This window comes from Sus scrofa, chromosome 6, assembly GCF_000003025.6.
Source record: "Sus scrofa isolate TJ Tabasco breed Duroc chromosome 6, Sscrofa11.1, whole genome shotgun sequence".
Classification (NCBI taxonomy): Eukaryota; Metazoa; Chordata; class Mammalia; order Artiodactyla; family Suidae; genus Sus; species Sus scrofa.
In genome coordinates this window covers 97,475,991-97,489,123 of record NC_010448.4, presented here as the reverse complement: position 1 = coordinate 97,489,123, position 13,133 = coordinate 97,475,991, and the positions used below count along the sequence as shown (strand labels likewise).

General features: G+C 46.5%; 1 long non-coding RNA gene across 1 annotated transcript in view; it reads right to left on the bottom strand.

Moving 5' to 3' along the window:
- Positions 238 to 13,133, bottom strand: part of LOC110261160 — a 28,394-nt gene continuing 15,498 nt past the window's right edge. The window contains exon 3 of the long non-coding RNA XR_002344992.1: positions 238 to 3,592. This is a non-coding gene — a long non-coding RNA (uncharacterized LOC110261160). The remainder of the gene's footprint in view (positions 3,593 to 13,133) is intronic.

The window sequence follows — 13,133 nt, the reverse complement described above, 5'->3', positions numbered from 1 at the left end:
TGGTTAGCGAATCCGACTAGGAACCATGAGGTTGCGGGTTCGGTCCCTGCCCTTGCTCAGTGGGTTAACGATCCGGCATTACCGTGAGCTGTGGTGTAGGTTGCAGACGCAGCTCGGATCTCGCGTTGCTGTGGCTCTGGCGTAGGCCGGTGGCTACAGCTCTTATTCGACCCCTAGCCTGGGAACCTCCATATGCCGTGGGAGTGGCCCAAAGAAATGGCAAAAAGACAAAAAAAAAAAAAAAAAAAAAAAGAAAAAAAAAAGAAATCAAAAGAAGAGTGAAGATGACTGAAATAACATCTACAAGATAAAAATATACATCCGTACGAGATACTGTCCAGGATTTTAAGCCACAATTACAGTTCCTAAGCTCAGCCTCCATCCATCTGAGCAACCCTGGAAGGACTAGAGACCAACATGGAGCAATGCAGCGGATCCCCAGGGCCAGTCTGTCTGGTCCATCCCTCCAGCTGCCCTGCACTCAGGTTTCGGCCAAGGCCGACCTCCCAGAGCATCCCGTGCTCAGCAAGAGGGTGCAGCCAGTATCCCATCATGTGACCACTGAACACTCAAGGAGGCAAAACCCAACTCCTTTACCATACTTGACTCACCGTCTTCATCACCGTAACAACCAAACAGAATCACTGCGTGTGTAAGAGGGTGATGTTAATGGTCAGACCACAGACACCCCCGGACATCCTGGGCTGTCCCGGGGAAGCACAGAAGAACCCCGGACTCCCCAGCATGGTGCCTGTGATTAGCTTCAAAGCTGGAGACCAGCTGGGAGGAAACATGAGCTGTTGGGCCGCTCGATTAAGTGTTAGTTGGAGAATTTTCCACTGAGCATCCACTTTGCAGTGCAGCTAGGGAGGGAGGGAAAAAAACAAGTCTCTCCTGCAAACATTCTGGGGGGCAAAGGCCTGTTGTGCAAAGAAGCACACGGCCCCTGGGGCCGCTCAGTGGACAAGGCTCGGGTCTGAAAACATGCATGGCCAGAGGACCTGGAGGCTCCTGGCTTGTTCAGATGCCGGCTTTGCTATCTGCCCTGGAAGGCATCTGCACAAGACACCAGTGGCCTTTAGAGGCAACACAGCCAAGGGAGGGTTGGGGACAGTGAAGCTGGCATCCATTCTCTTTTCCTCTAAGTCCCACTGTCAGACAGGGCTTCAGTGGCCACGTCTCTGTGGTCCTCTTCCTGGGATGGGTCAGAGTAGGGGAGGCAAGCTGCAGCCCATGGGTCCAGCACCTATTTTTATAGATAGCTTTATTGGGGACATAGCCCTCTCCTGCACCTACATCATGTCCACAACGGCGTTCACACACAGTGACCAAGTAGAACAGGGGCAGAAGCCTGGGGCCTGCCAGACTGAAGGTGTTTACTCTCTGGTCCGCAACAGAAGAAGTCTGCCAAGAGGCTGGCAGCAGGACTGGTATTTGTACCCAATTAGTTCCACACCACCTGTCCCCGCCTCTGCCTCTCCCTCTGCTTCCGATGCTGCAGACGTGGAGGTCTGGGATGCACTTACTGCCCAAGAAAGGCAAACATGGCCCTCTTTCAGCTCATCTGTCCAATGCGGGCATTGGCGGGGTCAGATTCATCCATGAGTGTACCTGGGTGGGAGCTGGGGAGCCAGACACTTTAAACAAGACATTTGGAGGAGAGGAGGCATCCCAGGAAGAGCATCTTGTGGTCCCTGAGCTGACCCATGAGGGTCCTGGCCCAGGCACAGCAACAGCGATGGCTGGGTGATCTGGTCTGGAGAAGAATTCTACCCACAACTAAAGGATGTGACCACGTCGCTCATAGGAAGGGACCCAGAGGCCAAAAGAAGAGTCCTCCATGGCCTGTTCCAACCACATGTCAGGGATACCACACCTCCCCATTTCCAGTGCTAAAAGGACCATTCGCATATATTCTAACTTTAGAAGGAGAGCCTGTTGAGACAAGATAAAATAAAAATAAGGAATAAGATAAAAATCCCTAATTAATCATCCATCAAACCTTCCATGCCTAGCAGAGCAGTGGGGTCAACACACACGTGTGAAAGAAGCTCAACTTGTCCAAAAGCTCTTGAGTGAATTTTTGGGTCAGCCCCGGGCTGGCTGTGCTCAACAGCTAAAAACGAGACTTGATTTCCTACCAAAATGAAAATGTTCATGGGAACAAAGAGTAACATGAAGATTTACAAAGCTTTTTGTTTTCTTGTTAATAAGAGTGTGTTTAATGTTGAAAATTATCACGATTAATAGTGTTTTTCTTGAACTGGCAAAGCTGATCCACTGGACAGGAATGTCTAGTTTATAGTGTTAGATGTTAAATACGCTTTTCAATCATTATTGGCCCTAAAATCAAAGCTATAAACACCCTATGTTGGAAAATATATTCTGCTTTCCATCTTACGTTTAATTCCAGTGGAGATGGAATGTTGGATAAGAACTTCTTGGCTATTGATGAGCTGAAAGTTATAACTTTCCAGAAAAAAGGCTCTTTCTGTTTTATAAGATTTTATATAAATGATTTTACTCGGGACATACATAATACAGAATACCTGAAAATAGAGAAAAGCATTAAGATATTAACACATTGAATTCTGGTTTAATAAATTCTTTAGCCATTCTTATGGGCCAGGTTCCTTCACAAACATCCTCACTAAATCATCACAGAAGCCTTGTGAAATGGACAGAAGGAGCCCATTTTTCAGATGAAGAAACAGAATCTCATTAAATTTGCCCAGGATGGTAACTACTAAGTAGACGTCCTGTTAAATCACACTGATTCAAAATAGATTTTACAAAACCCAAACATGAGGAAAATCCAGACGTGCATTGTCCAAAAGCCAACAGAATATGTAGGTGCAATTTGTTTTTATTCTCCTAATTAACATTTCCCAATCCATACCATAAAGTGGCAAGACATCAAAGGGAAAGGAACTTGGCCACTGTTAACTGTTACTGTTACTCCTGAAAGTACGGTATGGGGGCCGCTATTAACTATTACTGTTACTCCTGGGAGCACAGTACCGGGGGGGCCTGCTGTTAACTGTTACCATTACTCCCAAGAGTACTATGGGGGGCGGGGGCAGAGCCCTGCTGTTAACTCTGTTAACTATTACTGTTACTCCTGAGAGTACAGTATGGGGCCCTGCTGTTAACTGCTACTCCTAAGAGCACAGTATCGGAAAGAATCAGAAAGTCTTTTAACTGTGTGTAAACTATTTTAAGCCTCTTCTGTACAGTCAAGCAGGCTGGAGTGGATTCTGGCCCTGCTGCTGGCTGGCGAGCATCCTCTAGTGGCACTTTGTGAAAGCTAATTCGGCCTTAATGTTTTTGGGGGGATTCCACAGCCATGAGGAACGTGAAAGCTATGGGTCATTTCCCCCCAGAACCGCACTACTGAAAAACACACATACAAGTCCACTCAAAAATCCAAGAAGGGGGTCTCAAAAGCACGAATCTGCAGGCAAGTCCATGAACAAAGCACCACGTGGATACAGCCGCTTCCCCACCTGTCCTGGGCAGGGCAGCAGTCTGGCCATTGGCCAACTGAGTGTTTCAGTGACGCTTGATTTGGAGACGATGAGCCTGTCACGGGCTGTGGAAATAATGAAACCAAATTTGAAAGGGGTTAAAGTCACCTCAAACTTGGTACCAATAGAGAGTATCTTCAGCAACAAAAAATGCCTTTCATTTTAACAAATACCTTATTTCCTTCCTGCCAGTTCCAAACTACTACTTTACCATTAAATAGCCCCCAAAGTTGTTTCTTTTCAAAAAGGTAAATTCAACTCTTTAACATGAAAATTATCTTAGACCTCCCATTCAGATTCCTGTATTCACAGTCTGTTGTAATTTATTTATTTAAAGTTTAAGCCTATGTTTACATTCCTGTGTATTTTTTCATTAAAAAAATAGAGCTTTTAAAAACACCTGACAGCAATGCATTTATTTTCTCTTTAAAAAAAATGATTTTTAACATCTTAAAATTTCTAGAATGTCTCTTTAAAGCTATAGATAACTTGTACCTAAAATTCCACAGGGGAAGAGAGAAAAGGGAGATAAAAATGGGAGAAGGGATTTTAAGCAAATTGTACAATTTGTAGGAAATAGAAACACTGTATACTAGGCAGAGGAGAAGCTGTCTTTATTTTCTAACATTTATCTGCATACCTTTTCCGTCTGAACCTGAGGTCAAAAACGATGTCCCACTTCTCTGTTGCTTCTAGAGGGTGTATTGACCAAATGGTAACTGTGATGTCATCTGAAACTCTGAGCAGAAAGATGCAGAACGGGAAAAAATCCTAATTTTCGTTGTTCTCTGCTGCTCTCTTCCTGTTGTGAGCAATCCTTTCCTTTTCCTGTGGCCTGTATTCTATACATGAGATTTCCCACCTTTTGAAACCATTTAACACTAGTTCTTGTAAAATTCTTTTTTAGCTACAAATACTGCACTGCAGTATTTTTTAATATGTGCAGCCCAATAAATATGCCTGTAATACTTGTTGATTATCTGAAGTTCTTTTCTTCTTTTGGGGGGTTATGGATCTTTATGAGCAATTTTCTTTAAAAGAAAAAATCAAAAGTCATGCTTTGAGGTGAGGTCAGAATGTCTGTGCTATCTGGTGTTTTTGCAATTGGAGCACCTCACCCCACCCTTTTTTTTTTTTTTTTTTTTTTTTTTTTGTCTTTTTGTCTTTTTGTCTATTGAGGGCCACACCTGTGGCATATGGAGGTTCCCAGGCTAAGGGTCGAATTGGAGCTGTAGCCACCAGCCTACGCCAGAGACCCAGCAACATGGGATCCAAGCCACATCTGCGACCTACAACACAGCTCAGGGCAACACAGGATCCTTAACCCACTGAGCGAGGCCAGGGATTGAACCCGAAACCTCATGGTTCCTAGTCGGATTTGTTTCTGCTGAGCCACGATGGGAACTCCACCCCAACCTTTTTGAATCAACATTTTGAAGGTGCCAGCGTCTCCACCAGTCATGATACATGTGACCCCACAACTCCTGACTGAGAATGTTTTCTCCATTTTTTTCTTAAGTAAAACAGGGAAACACTTAAGCAAGCAGCTTGGCCCCCTGCTATTCTGTCCTCTAACAAAAAAGTATAAGAGCCATGTTCCTTCATATTCCTGAGCTACCTTTCAAAACTATGTGAACTAACACGAGCATCCTTATAGTTCTGTGTGTGTGTGTGTGTGTGTTTAATTGCATGTGTGTTTGTGGTTTTAATCAAGCAGCTTCTGCAAAAGACACCGGGGCACAAATCAAGGTCTCCCCTCCACCCCAGTTCCACGTGTGACTACGACCGCATGGCAGTGTCTCCCTTGTGTGGACTGCAGGGCAGGCAATGCAAAGAACACCAGAAATGCGCTCAAATCAGTATTTTCTTCTGACTCTTGCCTTCCTTTCCAGAAGCACCCCCAACAGGCACCCCGAGAAGGGAAGAGGTCCCACCTCTGGGTCCTTCCTGACTCTAGACAAGCAGCCGTGAATGGCATCTGGTCACCTGAGAGATTCTTATCCTGAGAAACCCAGGAAGTGGACAGTCTAAGACATTCCTGACCAGGCCCCTTGGGTCTGCGCGCAAAAGACACAACAAAGGCTGCCCCAGGCCGGGCCCTAGCCCTCCTCTTCCCCTGAGTCTCATCCATACGGCACGGGGACCGTCCCTCCCAAGTCCCCATCTCCAGGGCCTGCCTTTAAGAGAGTCCTGGTCCATCGGGTAGGGTCTCCACAGCACATCCAGCTCCACAGGGCCAAGGGCGCTCGCCCCAGTGCAACAGTTCACCCACATGGTGGCAAAATGTATAGTAATTTGTGTCTTGTACTCATAAGCTGGCTCCCCAGAAGATTGATTTTGATGATCTATAATATTTTGCCTCATAGTTAGTGTTTTCAACAAGTATCAACACAAGAGGAGGATGAGCTGGGAGGATGGGCCCAGCTGAACAATTTAGGCAGCCCCATTACCTCCCCCAAACAAACCGCCATCGTCCCATCCAGGGCCATGTCCGACCAGCTGCCAGGGCCTTTGCAAGTTGTCCCTACCTCTGCCATCCACTAGGAGTTATAAATTAAACCTGCGGTTAGAAAGGTTTCTAGGAATTTGCTTCCTGGGCTCAAACACTAAGTTTTTTAAACTCTTTTGAACTTATCCAAAAATCTACAGAAAGGTTAGTATTTTTCCACCTTCTAGACGGCTAACTTGGCAATTTGTTCCCAATATGGGACCGGGTACAAAGAGACCAATTCAAAGCATATATTTATTCACGTCTGAAAGTTGAAACACCTCTTTGGAATGCTCACATTTTAGCTTTCTGAGCAAGGCTACAAAGTTTTATATATATATTTTTAATGTCCCTATAAAAAAAAATCTGTTTCTTTAAAATTCAGGATGGCTCCAAAATGCCCTGTGGACTTTACTGATGTTTATGGTCAACATTTAAACTACTAAGCTGAAATAAGTGAAAGGATTCAATAAAAAAATAGCATTTTCAAAAAGTTTCTTTTCAAAGCTAAGCTTGTCTTACTGAAAACGTTAAGAAGCAGCACAGCCGTCTGTGAACGGTGTGGGCTAGGCAGGGAGAAGTCTGTCCACACCCCCTGCACCACCTTCTCTGCACCTGAGTTCAAAGCCCCAGTGTTAAATTGTGCCTTTCATTATATCAATATCCCATAAGCCACAGCTTTGCTAACTCTCCTAATTTCAGACACATGCCCAAATCTGTCGTTTTGACTACTTGTTCTATGGGGACTTTCTCCAAACATCATCTCTGACAAGGGAGAAAATAAACATATTTTTCCAACCCAGGACCTTAATTCTCTGCCCTGGTTATATTTGCTACAGATCCCAGGCTAAGCCAGCTGGTTGACCAGAAGGCTGAATTGTTTCAGCTGCTGGCCATCTTTCTGGAATTCCTCTAGTCTCTGCCTCAAAAGGCAGAGCAGTTTCTAACTTAACACAAACATATTCCAAAAGTTCACTTTTCATGGATTCCTTAGGGCCTCAGTCGCATTACCCACAGGAACACCATTCGAAATGGCTGCTTCTCAAGCTCGTCCATGAGTGATCCTTCTCTCTTAGCACCTGGAGGAATGCACTCTGACGCAGAGGCTGCTGGGCACAGGCACCTCACAGGAGGGCTTTGTGACCATTCTCACCTACACTTAACAGAAAGGCTCCCCAAGGGGTGAGCCCAGCTGCGATGTGAAAGGAGAAGCTGACCACAGACCTGCTCCCTGAGTCCCAAGGCCCTATTATTCTGACCCGGAGTCACTCAAAACTGTCCCCCTAATAAGTCCTCAGCCCTGATTGCATGGCTGTTAACGTTACCTGGCCCATGCTCTGGCCCTATCTTCCCCATCCTCAGTCTGCTTGCTGTCCCCGCACTGTCCCCGCTGACAGCTGACAGCTGACTGCCTCTCCTTGCCAGCAGATGCAGCCCATTGCCCAGTGAGGCATGTGGAGTCCAGCCCCAGACACTGAGCATCGTCTTCCTGCTGTGGAGTGTTTGCTATTGAGGGACCACGGCTGGGTTCTTGGAACTTGCCCTGGGCTCAGGGTCACGGGGGCCAGCCTGCACACGGGGACTGGTCAGCACAGGAGCACAAGGGCCCAGGAAGCTCCAGAGCTCCTGAAGGGCTGGCTGTAGACAGTTCGACAAAGGTCCCTTCCCCAAGGCCGCGCGCCTCACCCCTGCACAGGTCCTGGTTCTGAAAACACTTGCCCAGGGGAATTAAAAAAAAAAAAAAAAAAAAAAAATACTGCATAGAAATACCTGCCTCAGCAGAGTTAAGGTATTCAGAGCTGGGCCAGCCCTAGGGAGTCTCTGGGGGCTCACACGGCTGTGTCTGGCCAGCAAGACGCTCCCTTCTGGTAGCAGGTGGGGCACTCAGGACCCTGTCACCCGGGGAGGTCACGGTGGTTAGGTCTGTGGACGGAAGGCTCTCGGGGGAAGCATCGATGCATTGCGGGAAGACAAGGCTGCTTGAAAGTAACCGCTTATTTACAGTAAAATGTGAAAGGCACGGGCCACCAGGGCAACACAGAAAAGCCTCCTCCATCCAGGGAGCAGGGAAAGGGGAAGGTCAGATGCAGGACTTAGTCATACGCAAGCTGACCTCCAGAGCTCTCAGTGGTGCTGATTCTGAATTTTTAATGCAAAATACCCTCCTCAGTCTACTTACTCTAGATTCTGCTGCTTCCTGGGAGCTGGGATGCACATTCCCAGAGCTGCCAGCTCCTTCTAGGACTGCATTTAACAGCCGCCCTCTGCTGCCTCTTTCCAGTCAAGGCCAGCTTCCTGTCAGTGCCTCAGCCTTTCACCAAACCGCGACTGAATGCCCGCTGTACGGTGCTGGGGCCATTCAGTGGAAAAGGCAGGCAGACTCGGCAGCTGTGTGACATTGATCAAGTTACTTCACCTCTCTGAGCCCTGGTTTCCTCCTTTGTGAAATGGCGAAATTACTAAATAGGTGCCTTGTATACATAAGACACCTAACACCGGTCAGTGTAGGCACCTACTAAATGTTGCTCCGGGAAGAACACCTGTACCAGGGGACGGTGGAGGTGAGCACAGAACCCTGGCAGTGGAGAGGCCTGACCCTCAAGGAGAACGTTTCAAAAGCTGGCCTCCAAGGAGAGCGAGGCAGAGCTGTCTCACCTCCCACCACCGAGCCTCCAAGTTGCATGGCCTCAGTTCCCCTCTGCTCCCCTAGCTTAGTCTTCCCACATGACCCTAAAACTTAGGACAGCAGCCACAGACTCCACCTCCAGCTGGGGAGGTGAGTGTCTGGTGAAGCAGGTAGGCTGAGAAATAACTGTTGCAACTATTTCTGGAAAATACTACCATTTGTGGATTTCACTGAGTCCATGGAACAGACTGATCCACCACAGAACTTGCCTGTGCCTTGTACCCAAACTAGAAATCCATTCATTCATTCAACAAAAACGTACTGAGCCATGTTACCTGGTGATGAATATAGAGACATGAATATGATGTGATTAGACCTTTGAAAACTGCCAGAGCCTCTGCTGAAGATAAATCCTGCCTCCAATTTATTTGCTGGAGACTGATCTGGAGCAGTTATGTGTCGGAGTCTGGAGCCAGGCCGCCTGCAATGCTACCTGTTGCTCAGTGCCTCTGCAACTGGGGCAAGTTCTTGAACCAGCGTGGGGCCTTTCAGGTATGTGACTGGTTAGGATCCCATTTCTGAGAAAGCTGCAGCCATAACCAAGTATCCATTTGGTCACATGGGACTTAGCACAAGCCGCTCCATTTGGGGCCTGTTGTCTTATTTTTAACACTATAGTCCAAAGATTTTCCCCACAAAATTAAATTGCTTGTGTAATTCTTAATGCGTTTTAAGGAAACAGAAACTATATCTGCTGACCTCTGTGGAAAATAATACAGCTATTTCCCGCTAAAAGAAAAATCTGATGTTTCTTTGTATGCATGCACAGTTCCCTTTAAAGCTGATGATATTGATCACATTCTGATTTGCAGGATCAATACAGCTTTCCGAGTGCTGCAGTGTCTAGATTGAGGAAAGAAAAGTGGCTGGAAGCTTAATGACATGTAAGAGTCTGAATTCCTAATGCGAACTTGGTCAGCCTCCATGGCCCAGAGGACCAGCTGTCTCCCTTTAATGTCTCGCATAACCATCTATATGTTTCAGGTTTATCACGCCAACCCCAATGCACCTGCCAAACACATGAATATTTAAATATCTAAAAAGACCACATCAACAAGGAAGCGACAGGTTTACAGCTGGGGTTTTTCTTTTGGTTCACAGGGGCTGAGCACAGCGGGGAACTCAAATTGATTTCACCAGGGAGGAAGGAAGAGCCCCAGGAAAGAACCTCCATTGTAAGGAGAGCCTCCGTGGTCCCAGGCCCTGGGCTCTATATTTGACATACACTATCTCATTTCACCCTCGGAACAGTTCTGTGAGCTATCAAAGATTATGTTTCAATATACACTTGAGTTTCCTCCCAAAACCCTTGAATCTCCTAAGAGATAAGAGCCATAAAGATATCTGTTGTTAGGAGTTCCCATCGTGGCTCAGTGGTTAACGAATCTGACTAGGAGCCATGGGGTTGAGGGTTCGATTCCTGGCCCCACTTAGCGGGTTAAGGATCTGGTGTTACCATGAGCTGTGGTATAGGTCGCAGACACAGCTCGGATCCCGCATTGCTGTGCCTGTGGTGTAGGCCGGCGGCTACAGCTCTGATTAGACCTCTAGCCTGGGAACCTCCATATGCCTCGGCTGTGGCCCTAAAAAAAAAAAAAAAAAAAAAAAGATCTCTGTTATTATACATCACAAACCACATCAGGGTTTAAGTTAACAAAGTGGTTTTTGCAAATTCCCCTAAGGATAGAGGCTGGTTGCCAGGGGAATAGAGGAACTTTCAGGGCTGGAGATGGAGTGAATCTGCGACAGCATGGATTTCATCAGTCAGGCCTAAGTACGGAGCGTCCCAAAAACCTAAAAGGACTGGGTTCCGAGAGCTTCTGGTTGGTAAACAGCCAGGAGCGGGGAGAGGGCACAGAAGCTCTGCCCCTTCCCACACACCCCACGCTCTGCATCTCTCCCTTCGGGATGTTCCCCAGTTTTATCCTTTAAAATAGACTGGTAGTCTTTTCTGTTATATTCACTATGTAATTTTTTGGAGTCTACATATAAGTCATATCACAGCCTGCAGACATAAAGTAGCATATTTCTCAGACTCAGAGAAAAGGTATCATGAAATACATGTCCATAACACCATAAAATAGTTCAGAAACTGGTTTGGCAAATCAAAAAGGACAAATTAAATAAATGAAGGCAAATAATTGTTTTAATCACACTTAATGATTACATAACAATTACAAAAGTAATGAAAGATCAAAGAACTCCAATTATCTTCCAACCAAAAGCATTCATCATAATGTGAATTACTTTCTTTTCACCTTTTTTTCATTCTAAATTATAAACTGTATTAATTTTTAACTTATTTTTCTAAATCCCTTTAAAATAATTTCATTTCTTTGCACTCAGCACTGACATTCATCTTTGGACACATGACTTGGTGTCAGTAGCCTTCAGCTCACAGCTCGGTACCCAAGGCCACACTTAAGGATCATGGAACAGCTCAGGGACTCTCACAGACTCCCCAACCCATGCAAAAACTGGTACCTGATTCAAAATCAACCACCCAAGGAAACTTTACCCAGGGCTAGGGTCTGAGGGCTTCTGGGAGAGTGCGTCACAGCTCCCTGAGACTCCCGGGGACACTTACAAGACACCTCAGCAGAAACACCTTTCCAAGAGTGGAATCACTCCCGACTCAAGCAAGACCCCCTCCCAGCCGTCAATGGGTCACCCAAGGGTCTGCTGGAGTGTGGAATTCTACAGGGATCCAATTTCAAGGCTTCAGAACTCCTAAAACTTTGACTTTCACCCAGTCACACCTTCCCCTTGGACTTAGCTCAACTTTACCAGGCAGTCAGCTCTGACTCCTGCCCTCAAAGATGCCCACACCCTGATCCCCAGAACCTCAAATGGCAAAGAGAACGTGGTGGATGTGATCGAACCAAGTAGTTTGAGATTATTCTCCATGGTTCAGGGGGGCCTCAGCGCAATCACAGAGTCCTAACCGAGCGGCAGAGGGGCAGAGGGACGTTTGACACAGAAAGGAGAGGAGGCCCTGTGGGAGGGAGGCAGCCACAAGCCAGGGAGCACCAGCCACCACCAGAACTGGACAGGGTGGGACAGATTCTCCCTGAGCCCCCAGAGAAAGTGTGGCCCAGCCAACCTGCTGATTTTTCCACAGTAAGACTGACCTTGGACTTCTGGCCCCCAGAACCATTAAAACTGTCTTTCAAGTCACCAAGTTCGTGGTCATTGATTACAGCAGCCATAGAACCTAATGCAATTTTCAACTGCACGTTCCACTGTTTTGCACTGATCATGACCTCAGACACAAACTTTGGTATTAAACACCCCTAAGAGATCTTCTGCAGACACAACTATGCTTGTGTGCTCAGAATAGTCCTGCTTGGAGAAGCATCCATCTGTATTGATGTTAAAGAGCAATTCAGCTTGTTAAACACAGGGAAATGCAATTTGGGACTCCAGTTTTAGCAATTAGTGTTCCTTTATATGCAAATAGAATTGGCAGGTCCACGCTAACCAGCTAAAGCTAATAAATAAATTAAATTCTGTTTCCAATCTACTGAACAGGTATAATGATGCTATTTATTATATGTTCAGACCAATTCCCAATTACAAGTCTGAGAGTTTTCAGATAAACACGTTATCTAAAATGTGACAGATTTCAGAGGATTTAGTAAAAACAAACAACTCCTGAAAAGTGGCTCTTTTCTCTGATAGCATTTTGAACCCAGACAGCTTTTGAGACATAACGTAATTTCCAGCAAATGTGGTATCATATAAACACTTTTATGCAGGATTATGATAACTGCTCCTGTGCAGGACTGACTGCTTACAATGTGTTTTATTCACATAAAAACCTCATTTTAAACACTTTGGCCTCCCATTCCCTCTGACTAGGGTGCTGCCTCTTGTGCAGCCACCTGTAATGTAACTTTTCACAGTAGCAAAGCATTCCTCTTCCTGTCAACCAATGTAACAAAAATGAGCCCTTTTTGGAAGGAGAAGAGCCCTCCTTCCTGCCTCCCACTGCCCTGCACAGGGAGGGTGACATGGCCCCTTGGAGGAGCGGGGCCTGGGGCCCAGATCAAACCTCTCCATGGCTGTAGAAGCCCCAGACAGCTGACCTCCAAACTCCAAACATCTTTTAATTAAGAGGAAAATAAACTGTCGAAGGCCCAAAAAAGCGCCCATTTTGCTGCGGAGTGTGAGGAAGGAGTAACTCCAGGGCATCTGCAGGAAAAGCCTGGGGGTGGCAGGAGGACGGAGCCGTGGGGCACCATGATGCTCGCCCTCTGGCAGTCCCCCCACCTTCCCAGCTGCTGATGGAGGGGACAATGAGGGTGGGCCTCTCAGAAGGGGCCTGAATCCTGGACTAACACAGGGAAGGCCACCCGCCAGCCACAAAGCACACAGCACTTGGAACGAGAGAAAAACAAACTTGAACAGAATGTATTTCTCACTTGTTCCA